At 40.5% G+C, this 11231-nt stretch overlaps 1 protein-coding gene across 1 annotated transcript in view; it reads right to left on the bottom strand.

Moving 5' to 3' along the window:
* Window positions 1-9738, bottom strand: part of LOC138852062 (uncharacterized) — a 39682-nt gene extending 29944 nt beyond the window's left edge. Inside the window, exon 1 of the transcript XR_011391549.1 lies at window positions 9576-9738. The gene's annotated coding sequence lies outside the window, so the exon portion shown is untranslated. The remainder of the gene's footprint in view (window positions 1-9575) is intronic.
* Window positions 9739-11231: the final 1493 nt, after the last annotated feature.

Genomic DNA, 11231 nt, shown 5'->3' on the forward strand with positions numbered 1-11231 from the left:
GTAGGTGTATACAGCAGGGCCCCGCTTTACGGCGTTTCGCTTTACGGCGTTTCGCTTTACGGCGTTCCGCTAATACGGACATTTCAAATTATGACCAAAACTCGCTATACGGCTCCCCCACCTGTCTTTCTAATACGGTCACAGCGGCCCACCGAGTTTGTTTACATTCTCCCTGAGCACATCTCCTTATTATGTCTGGAAACTTTCCAAAATTTCAAGTGTTTTAAAGTTATTGTATATTTTATATGTATTGTACTTGATAATTAAACTTGTGTACACCTGTACCTAAATAAACTTACACACTGTGCTGGCATGTAGGTACACATTAAAATCACTAAGAGTCTCTCTACTCTTGATGCAATAATAATAATAATAATAATAATAATCTCTTGGGCGCATTAATGTCGCATATTACGTTAATATAGACATTTCCCTTAATCTATCTATGATATTTTTTTCAAAATTATATAAGAAATACATTATGTAACACACAAACATGATACATGCACCCACAGTATAAAAATTTATACAAATATACATGAGATGTTTACCAAACGGTTTGTAGAAGTGTCGGAAGAATTACGTTTTCTCTAGCCCGTCACCTGTTACTAGGGATAACTGTAGAAAAATATTCCTTTCGTATGCCTTCACTTTATAGCTATAATTCTGTACTAACTTGTACACAGTGTAAGAGTATTTGTTTCGTGATTTAACTATTATAATAATAATAAAAATATTATAAGGTAAAAGTTTCACAAACTCTTACAAATGTACATGAATGAACTAAAACTGGACACGTATTAATACCGTCTATTTCGCCTGACCGAGTGATCGTCCACAACCTGTTCAGTTTGTTTGTTTACGCTGTCTGAGCTCGGCGTATCATTAAATGTTGTATATTACGTTATTATTTTTTATTTTTTTTATTATCACACTGGCCGATTCCCACCAAGGCAGGGTGGCCCGAAAAAGAAAAACTTTCACCATCATTCACTCCATCACTGTCTTGCCAGAAGGGTGCTTTACACTACAGTTTTTAAACTGCAACATTAACACCCCTCCTTCAGAGTGCAGGCACTGTACTTCCCATCTCCAGGACTCAAGTCCGGCCTGCCGGTTTCCCTGAATCCCTTCATAAATGTTACTTTGCTCACACTCCAACAGCACGTCAAGTATTAAAAACCATTTGTCTCCATTCACTCCTATCAAACACGCTCACGCATGCCTGCTGGAAGTCCAAGCCCCTCGCACACAAAACCTCCTTTACCCCCTCCCTCCAACCCTTCCTAGGCCGACCCCTACCCCGCCTTCCTTCCACTACAGACTGATACACTCTTGAAGTCATTCTGTTTCGCTCCATTCTCTCTACATGTCCGAACCACCTCAACAACCCTTCCTCAGCCCTCTGGACAACAGTTTTGGTAATCCCGCACCTCCTCCTAACTTCCAAACTACGAATTCTCTGCATTATATTCACACCACACATTGCCCTCAGACATGACATCTCCACTGCCTCCAGCCTTCTCCTCGCTGCAACATTCATCACCCACGCTTCACACCCATATAAGAGCGTTGGTAAAACTATACTCTCATACATTCCCCTCTTTGCCTCCAAGGACAAACTTCTTTGTCTCCACAGACTCCTAAGTGCACCACTCACTCTTTTTCCCTCATCAATTCTATGATTCACCTCATCTTTCATAGACCCATCCGCTGACACGTCCACTCCCAAATATCTGAATACGTTCACCTCCTCCATACTCTCTCCCTCCAATCTGATATTCAATCTTTCATCACCTAATCTTTTTGTTATCCTCATAACCTTACTCTTTCCTGTATTCACCTTTAATTTTCTTCTTTTGCACACCCTACCAAATTCATCCACCAATCTCTGCAGCTTCTCTTCAGAATCTCCCAAGAGCACAGTGTCATCAGCAAAGAGCAGCTGTGACAACTCCCACTTTGTGTGTGATTCTTTATCTTTTAACTCCACGCCTCTTGCCAAGACCCTCGCATTTACTTCTCTTACAACCCCATCTATAAATATATTAAACAACCACGGTGACATCACACATCCTTGTCTAAGGCCTACTTTTACTGGGAAAAAATTTCCCTCTTTCCTACATACTCTAACTTGAGCCTCACTATCCTCGTAAAAACTCTTCACTGCTTTCAGTAACCTACCTCCTACACCATACACTTGCAACATCTGCCACATTGCCCCCCTATCCACCCTGTCATACGCCTTTTCCAAATCCATAAATGCCACAAAGACCTCTTTAGCCTTATCTAAATACTGTTCACTTATATGTTTCACTGTAAACACCTGGTCCACACACCCCCTACCTTTCCTAAAGCCTCCTTGTTCATCTGCTATCCTATTCTCCGTCTTACTCTTAATTCTTTCAATTATAACTCTACCATACACTTTACCAGGTACACTCAACAGACTTATCCCCCTATAATTTTTGCACTCTCTTTTATCCCCTTTGCCTTTATACAAAGGAACTATGCATGCTCTCTGCCAATCCCTAGGTACCTTACCCTCTTCCATACATTTATTAAATAATTGCACCAACCACTCCAAAACTATATCCCCACCTGCTTTTAACATTTCTATCTTTATCCCATCAATCCCGGCTGCCTTACCCCCTTTCATTTTACCTACTGCCTCACGAACTTCCCCCACACTCACAACTGGCTCTTCCTCACTCCTACAATACAATATACACATTTTCATTAATCCATCCGTGATATTTTTTTCAAAATTATATAATAAACACGATACATAACATAAATACATAACAACATATGTGTAGAGAACCTAGGATAACCCAAAAAAGTCAGAGTGACTTACTTCCAATGCCTTCACTCAGAGCATCATTTCTTCTCAAAATGATGTTACATGAGAATGGGAGTGTTCTTCTTTATTTATTCTACCGTATCAATGTAGAGACAACCTGTACACAATGTAACTTGTACACAAACCAGACGTGTACACTGTTTACAAAACTTACCTTCGCCTGGTTTGTTTACATAACTCTGCGCCTGTCCTCTCTCATGCACTCATTCTTTCTCTCTGGTATGGTAGCCTGGCTGACTACCATACATACCACACTTGATTTTTTACAATAAATACTACTCATCTCACCCTATATTTTAAGGTAAGTAATGAGTGAACTGTATATACATTTTATCGCTCTGGGATGCTTAAATATCATAGAATAGTATGTGTGGGTGGGTTGGCCTGGTATGGTAGCCCGGCTGACTACCATACATACCACACTTGATTTTTTACAATAAATACTACTCATCTCACCCTATATTTTAAGGTAAGTAATGAGTGAACTGTATATACATTTTATCGCTCTGGGATGCTTAAATATCATAGAATAGTATGTGTGGGTGGGGTGGCCTGGTATGGTAGCCTGGCTGACTACCATACATACCACACTTGATTTCTTACAATAAATACTACTTGTCTCACCCTAGATTAAGACTATAAATATTTTAAGGTAAGTAATGAGTGCACTATGTGTGTATTGTACTTTTTATTGTTTTTTGATGCCTGGTTCTATTGCTAACATAATGTATGTTAGTGTAAACTTGTTATCTAGTGTTTGTATGCATTTGTAAGTGGAAAGAAAGGGTGTTCCGCTTTACGGCGGTAGCCTGGAACCTAACCCGCCGTATAAGTGGGGCCCTCCTGTATATATTTTTTTTTTTTTTAACAAGTTGGCCGTCTCCCACTGAGGTAGGGTGACCCAAAAGGACAAAAAATCCCCAGAAAGAAAATACTTTCATCATCATTCAACACATTCACCTCACTCATACATAATCCCTGTTTTTGCATAGGTACCCACAACACAACAGTTTAGAAGCACATACGTATAAAGATACAAAACATATCCCTCCAACCTTCCAATATCCCAAACCCCTCCTTGTACATGTTTATGTAGTAGTGTGACCTAAATGTAAGTAGAAGTAGCAAGACATACCTGAAATCCTGCATGTTTATAAGACAGAAAAAAAAAGACACCAGCAATCCTACCACCATGTTACTATTATTGTCACAATCAAAGGAGAAGCACTAAACCCGTAGGATTATACAGCGCCTGTGGGGGAGAATGGAAAGTATTCAGGCTTAATTCAGGGAACTGGAGCATAGATCTAATTCCCTAGATCAAGAACCCCTCACCAGCATCAAGGAACCTTCCTTCACGGGCCTAGCATCATGTAAAACAATTACAGGTTTCCGTTCTACACTCATTTGGCAGTAATGTAGTACTTATCTCCCTGAGCAACTGCTGTCTACCAGCCTACTACCTAGGCTTTACTCTGATATATGTTCAAAACTTCCCACATACTTTCTAACACTTCATTCATTTTGCATTCTTACTGGCTTTGCTTGATTTTTTAAAGTGTTAATACTAATGTCCCCATAACTTTCTTATTTGATTTTATATTTTTGCTTCTCCATGGGAAAGTGGAACAGCCATTGAAGGGGCTAGAAACCCCTTCTCCTGAATAAATTATTAAACGTAAAACGAAGACAAACTTTATAGTGTTTTTTTTTTTCTTTTTTGGGTCACCCTGCCTCGGTAGGAGACAGCTGGTGAGTTAAAAAAAAAAAATTTCTTTCATTCTTAACAAGTCCAGTTGCCACGGGAACTAGATTTGCCAGTTATTCGCTGGTCACTCTTCCTGAATAACAACACTGAGGTTTGAAGGCATAAAGTAAACTTATTTTTTTTTTATTATCACACTGGCCGATTCCCACCAAGGCAGGGTGGCCCGAAAAGGAAAAACTTTCACCATCATTCACTCCATCACTGTCTTGCCAGAAGGGTGCTTTACACTACAGTTTTTAAACTGCAACATTAACACCCCTCCTTCAGAGTGCAGGCACTGTACTTCCCATCTCCAGGACTCAAGTCCGGCCTGCCGGTTTCCCTGAACCCCTTCATAAATGTTACTTTGCTCACACTCCAACAGCACGTCAAGTATTAAAAACCATTTGTCTCCATTCACTCCTATCAAACACGCTCACGCATGCCTGCTGGAAGTCCAAGCCCCTCGCACACAGAACCTCCTTTACCCCCTCCCTCCAACCTTTCCTAGGCCGACCCCTACCCCACCTTCATTCTGTTTCACTCCATTCTCTCTACATGTCCGAACCACCTCAACAACCCTTCCTCAGCCCTCTGGACAACAGTTTTGGTAATCCCGCACCTCCTCCTAACTTCCAAACTACGAATTCTCTGCATTATATTCACACCACACATTGCCCTCAGACATGACATCTCCACTGCCTCCAGCCTTCTCCTCGCTGCAACATTCATCACCCATGCTTCACACCCATATAAGAGCGTTGGTAAAACTATACTCTCATACATTCCCCTCTTTGCCTCCAAGGACAAAGTTCTTTGTCTCCACAGACTCCTAAGTGCACCACTCACCCTTTTCCCCTCATCAATTCTATGATTCACCTCATCTTTCATAGACCCATCCGCTGATACGTCCACTCCCAAATATCTGAATACATTAACCTCCTCCATACTCTCTCCTTCCAATCTGATATCCAATCTTTCATCACCTAATCTTTTTGTTATCCTCATAACCTTACTCTTTCCTGTATTCACTTTTAATTTTCTTCTTTTGCATACCCTACCAAATTCATCCACCAATCTCTGCAACTTCTCTTCAGAATCTCCCAAGAGCACAGTGTCATCAGCAAAGAGCAACTGTGACAACTCCCACTTTATGTGTGATTCTTTATCTTTTAACTCCACGCCTCTTGCCAAGACCCTCGCATTTACTTCTCTTACAACCCCATCTATAAATATATTAAACAACCATGGTGACATCACACATCCTTGTCTAAGGCCTACTTTTACTGGGAAATAATTTCCCTCTTTCCTACATACTCTAACTTGAGCCTCACTATCCTCGTAAAAACTCTTCACTGCTTTCAGTAACCTACCTCCTATACCATACACCTGCAACATCTGCCACGTTGCCCCCCTATCCACCCTGTCATACGCCTTTTCCAAATCCATAAATGCCACAAAGACCTCTTTAGCCTTATCTAAATACTGTTCACTTATATGTTTCACTGTAAACACCTGGTCCACACACCCCCTACCTTTCCTAAAGCCTCCTTGTTCATCTGCTATCCTATTCTCCGTCTTACTCTTAATTCTTTCAATAATAACTCTACCATACACTTTACCAGGTATACTCAACAGACTTATCCCCCTATAATTTTTGCACTCTCTTTTGTCCCCTTTGCCCTTATACAAAGGAACTATGCATGCTCTCTGCCAATCCCTAGGTACCTTACCCTCTTCCATACATTTATTAAATAACTGCACCAACCACTCCAAAACTATATCCCCACCTGGTTTTAACATTTCTATCTTTATCCCATCAATCCCAGCTGCCTTACCCCCTTTCATTTTACCTACTGCCTCACGAACTTCCCCCACACTCACAACTGGCTCTTCCTCACTCCTACAAGATGTTATTCCTCCTTGCCCTATACACGAAATCACAGCTTCCCTATCTTCATCAACATTTAACAATTCCTCAAAATATTCCCTCCATCTTCCCAATACCTCTAACTCTCCATTTAATAGCTCTCCTCTCCTATTTTTAACTGACAAATCCATTTGTTCTCTAGGCTTCCTTAACTTGTTAAACTCACTCCAAAACTTTTTCTTATTTTCAACAAAATTTGTTGATAACATCTCACCCACTCTCATTTGCTCTCTTTTTACATTGCTTCACCACTCTCTTAACCTCTCTCTTTTTCTCCATATACTCTTCCCTCCTTGCATCACTTCTACTTTGTAAAAACTTCTCATATGCTAACTTTTTCTCCCTTACTACTCTTTTTACATCATCATTCCACCAATCGCTCCTCTTCCCTCCCGCACCCACTTTCCTGTAACCACAAACTTCTGCTGAACTCTAACATTACATTTTTAAACCTACCCCATACCTCTTCGACCCCACTGCCTATGCTCTCATTAGCCCATCTATCCTCCAATAGCTGTTTATATCTTACCCTAACTGCCTCCTCTTTTAGTTTATAAACCTTCACCTCTCTCTTCCCTGATGCTTCTATTCTCCTTGTATCCCATCTACCTTTTACTCTCAGTGTAGCTACAACTAGAAAGTGATCTGATATATCTGTGGCCCCTCTATAAACATGTACATCCTGAAGTCTACTCAACAGTCTTTTATCTACCAATACATAATCCAACAAACTACTGTCATTTTGCCCTACATCATATCTTGTATACTTATTTATCCTCTTTTTCTTAAAATGTGTATTACCTATAACTAAACCCCTTTCTATACAAAGTTCAATCAAAGGGCTCCCATTATCATTTACACCTGGCACCCCAAACTTACCTACCACACCCTCTCTAAAAGTTTCTCCTACTTTAGCATTCAGGTCCCCTACCACTATTACTCTCTCACTTGGTTCAAAGACTCCTATACATTCACTTAACATCTCCCAAAATCTCTCTCTCTCCTCTACATTCCTCTCTTCTCCAGGTGCATACACGCTTATTATGACCCACTTTTCGCATCCAACCTTTACTTTAATCCACATAATTCTTGAATTTACACATTCATATTCTCTTTTCTCCTTCCATAACTGATCCTTCAACATTACTGCTACCCCTTCCTTTGCTCTAACTCTCTCAGATACTCCAGATTTAATTCCATTTATTTCCCCCCACCGAAACTCCCCTACCCCCTTCAGCTTTGTTTCGCTTAGGGCCAGGACATCCAATTTCTTTTCATTCATAACATCAGCAATCATCTGTTTCTTGTCATCCGCACTACATCCACGCACATTCAAGCATCCCAGTTTTATAAAGTTTTTCTTCTCTTTTTTAGTAAATGTCTACAGGAGAAGGGGTTACTAGCCCATTGCTCCCGGCATTTTAGTCGCCTCATACAACACGCATGACTTACGGAGGAAAGATTCTTTTCCACTTCCCCATGGACAATAGAAGAAATAAAGAAGAACAAGAGCTATTTAGAAAAAGGAGAAAAGCCTAGATGTATGTATATACATATGCATGTGCGTGTCTGTGAAGTGTGACCAAAGTGTAAGTAGGAGTAGCAAGATATCCCTGTTATCTGGAGTGTTTATGAGACAGAAAAAGAAACCAGCAATCCTACCATCATGCAAAACAGTTACAGGTTTCTGTTTCACAGTCATCTGGCAGGACGGTAGTACTTCCCTGGGTGGTTGCTGTCTACCAACCTACTACCTACCTACTGTCTCTATGAAATACTGATACAGTACAACTAAAGAAGAAGTGAGGGGGACTTCTGATATAATATAACAAAGGCAGCAAGACCAGATGAAAAAATCAAGGATATTAAGGGAAGGAGTTGAAATAATATGCAAGTCACTTACACTGATCTTTTAACAAGTCACTACAGACTGACAAGTGCCAGATGACCGAAAGATAACAAACATATCAGTATTTAAGAAAGATGACAGGGAAGAGACCTTGGATTATAAACCTGTATCCCTAACAAGTGTTAACACGTTTATGAGACAGAAAAAAGACACCAGCAATCCTACCTTCTTCTTTCTTTTTTTCAACAAACCAGCTGTATCCCACCGAGGCAGGGTCGCCCAAAAAGAAAAACAAAAGTTTCTCTTTTTAAATTTAGAAAATTAAACCCCTTGCTCCTGGCATTTTAGTCGCCTCTGACAACACGCATGGCTTACGGAGGAAGAATTCTATTCCACTTCCTCATGGAGATAAAAGAAAAATAAACAAGAACAAGAACTAGAAAGAAAATAGAAAACCCAGAGGGGTGCATATATATATATGCTTGTACATGTATGTGTAGTGTGACCTAAGTGTAAGTAGAAGTAGCATGACACCTGAAATCTTTCAATTTTTTTTTTTTTTTTAACACACCGGCCGTATCCCACCGAGGCGGGGTGGCCCAAAAGGAAAAACGAAAGCTTCTCCTTTTACATTTAGTAATATATACAGGAGAAGGGGTTACTAGTCCCTTGCTCCTGGCATTTTAGTCGCCTCTTACGACACGCATGGCTTACGGAGGAAGAATTCTGTTCCACTTCCCCATGGAGGTAAGAGGAAATAAACAAGAACAAGAACTAGTAAGAAAATAGAAGAAAACCCAGCGGGGTGTGTATATATATGCTTGTACATGTATGTGTAGTGTGACCTAAGTGTAAGTAGAAGTAGCATGACGTACCTGAAACCTTGCGTGTTTGTGAGAGAGAAAAATGGACACCAGCAATCCTACCATCATGTAAAACAATTACAGGCTTTCGTTTTACACTCACTTGGCAGGACGGTAGTACCTCCCTGGGCGGTTGCTGTCTACCAACCTACTACCTAGGATCTTGCATGTTTATGAGACAAAAAAAAAAGACACCAGCAATCCTACAATCATGTAAAACAAGTACAGGCTTTCGTTTTACACTCACTTGGCAGTACGGTAGACCTCCCTGAGCAGTTGATATTAGTAGGTTGGTAGACCATATTTATATTACATATTAATACCTTAGATTTTTGGTCTGAAACTTCCTTCTTCAGTATGTTAACACAACTTCTGTAGTATTTATTAGAAGCAACCAGATGTGTAAGTTCCTCTGCAGCTGATGATGATAGTGGTGTGAGGGATTTATTAAAAGAGGAGCCAATCGGTCTTGCAGTGGCTGGAGCTGTCAAGTAGGTAACATTAGTGTTAGTTAAATACAGCTCTAAAATAATTTGAAACAATAGATTTTTTTTTTTAACACACCACCAGCCATCTCCCACCAAGGCAGGGTGACCCAAAAATGAAGACACACTTTCACCTTCAATCACGCCATCACCGTCTTGCTAGAGGCATGCCATTATAACAACTCAGATACCCCTCCAAATTGAAAATATCCCCACCCCTCCTGCAGAGTGCAGGCACTGTACTTCCCGCTTCCAAAACTCAAGTCCAGGAAACTGGTTTCCTTGAATCCCTTCATACATATTACATTTCTCATACTCCAACAGCACATCAAATCATAAAAACTATTTATCTCCAATTACTCCTTTCTAACACTCTCACACATGTCAGTCGGATGTCCAAACCCCTATCATATAAAACCTCCTTTACCCTCTCCCTCCAACCTTTCCTAGGGCAACCCCTCCCCTCCTTCTCTACACTATAGATTTATATACCCTCCAAGTCATCCTAATTTGGCACATCCTTTCTAAATGTCCAAACCACCTCAACAACCCCTCCTGAGCCCTCTAAATAATAATTTTAGTAAACCTGCACCTTCTAATCTCCATCTATGAATTCTCTGTACAATATTCACACCACACATTGGTCTCAGATGCGATATTTCCACTGCCTCCAGCCTTAGCCTCACTGCAATGCTTAAAACCCATGCTTCACACCCATATGAGTGTGTTGCCACCACTATACTCTGATACAATTCCCTTTTTACCTCCATTGATAATGTCCTTTGTCTTCACAGATGCCTCAATGCACCACTCACCTTTTTCCACCCTTGCTCATTCTATGGTTCACCTCATCTTTCACAGACCTGTTTGCCAACAAGTACATTTCCAAATATCTAAAAACATTTATATCCTCCATACTACCTTCCTTCAATCTGATATCCAATCCTTCTTTACCTAAATTTTCTGATACTCTCATCACATTGCTCTTTCCTTTGTTCACATTTAATTTCCTTTTCTTACATACTCTCTCAAATTTGTCTACCAACCTTTGCAACTTCTCTTCAGAATCTCCCAAAAGCACTGTGGCACTGGCAATAAAACAACCATGGTAACTCCCGTTTTGTATTAGATTCTTTATCTTTTAATCCCACACCTTTCCCCAACACCCTAGGAAGCACTTGTTTCACAACCCAATCTATAAATATGTTCAACAACCATGGTGACATCACACATCCCTGTCCAAGGCCTGAGAGAATTCACTATGAAATGTGGGACTACAAATATGTAAAACATTAGTGAAAAAGAATTGGAGCATAATACCAGTGATTTTTGTGTGCGCGCACACATGCACGCACGTGCACACGCACACACACGCGTGCACGTACACACACACACACACACACACACACACACACACACACACACACACACACAAACACACACACACACACACACACACACACACACACACACGTGCTACTTAGTGCCTGCAAA

The sequence above is a fragment of the Cherax quadricarinatus genome, unplaced genomic scaffold (genome assembly GCF_038502225.1).
Source record: "Cherax quadricarinatus isolate ZL_2023a unplaced genomic scaffold, ASM3850222v1 Contig3645, whole genome shotgun sequence".
Classification (NCBI taxonomy): Eukaryota; Metazoa; Arthropoda; class Malacostraca; order Decapoda; family Parastacidae; genus Cherax; species Cherax quadricarinatus.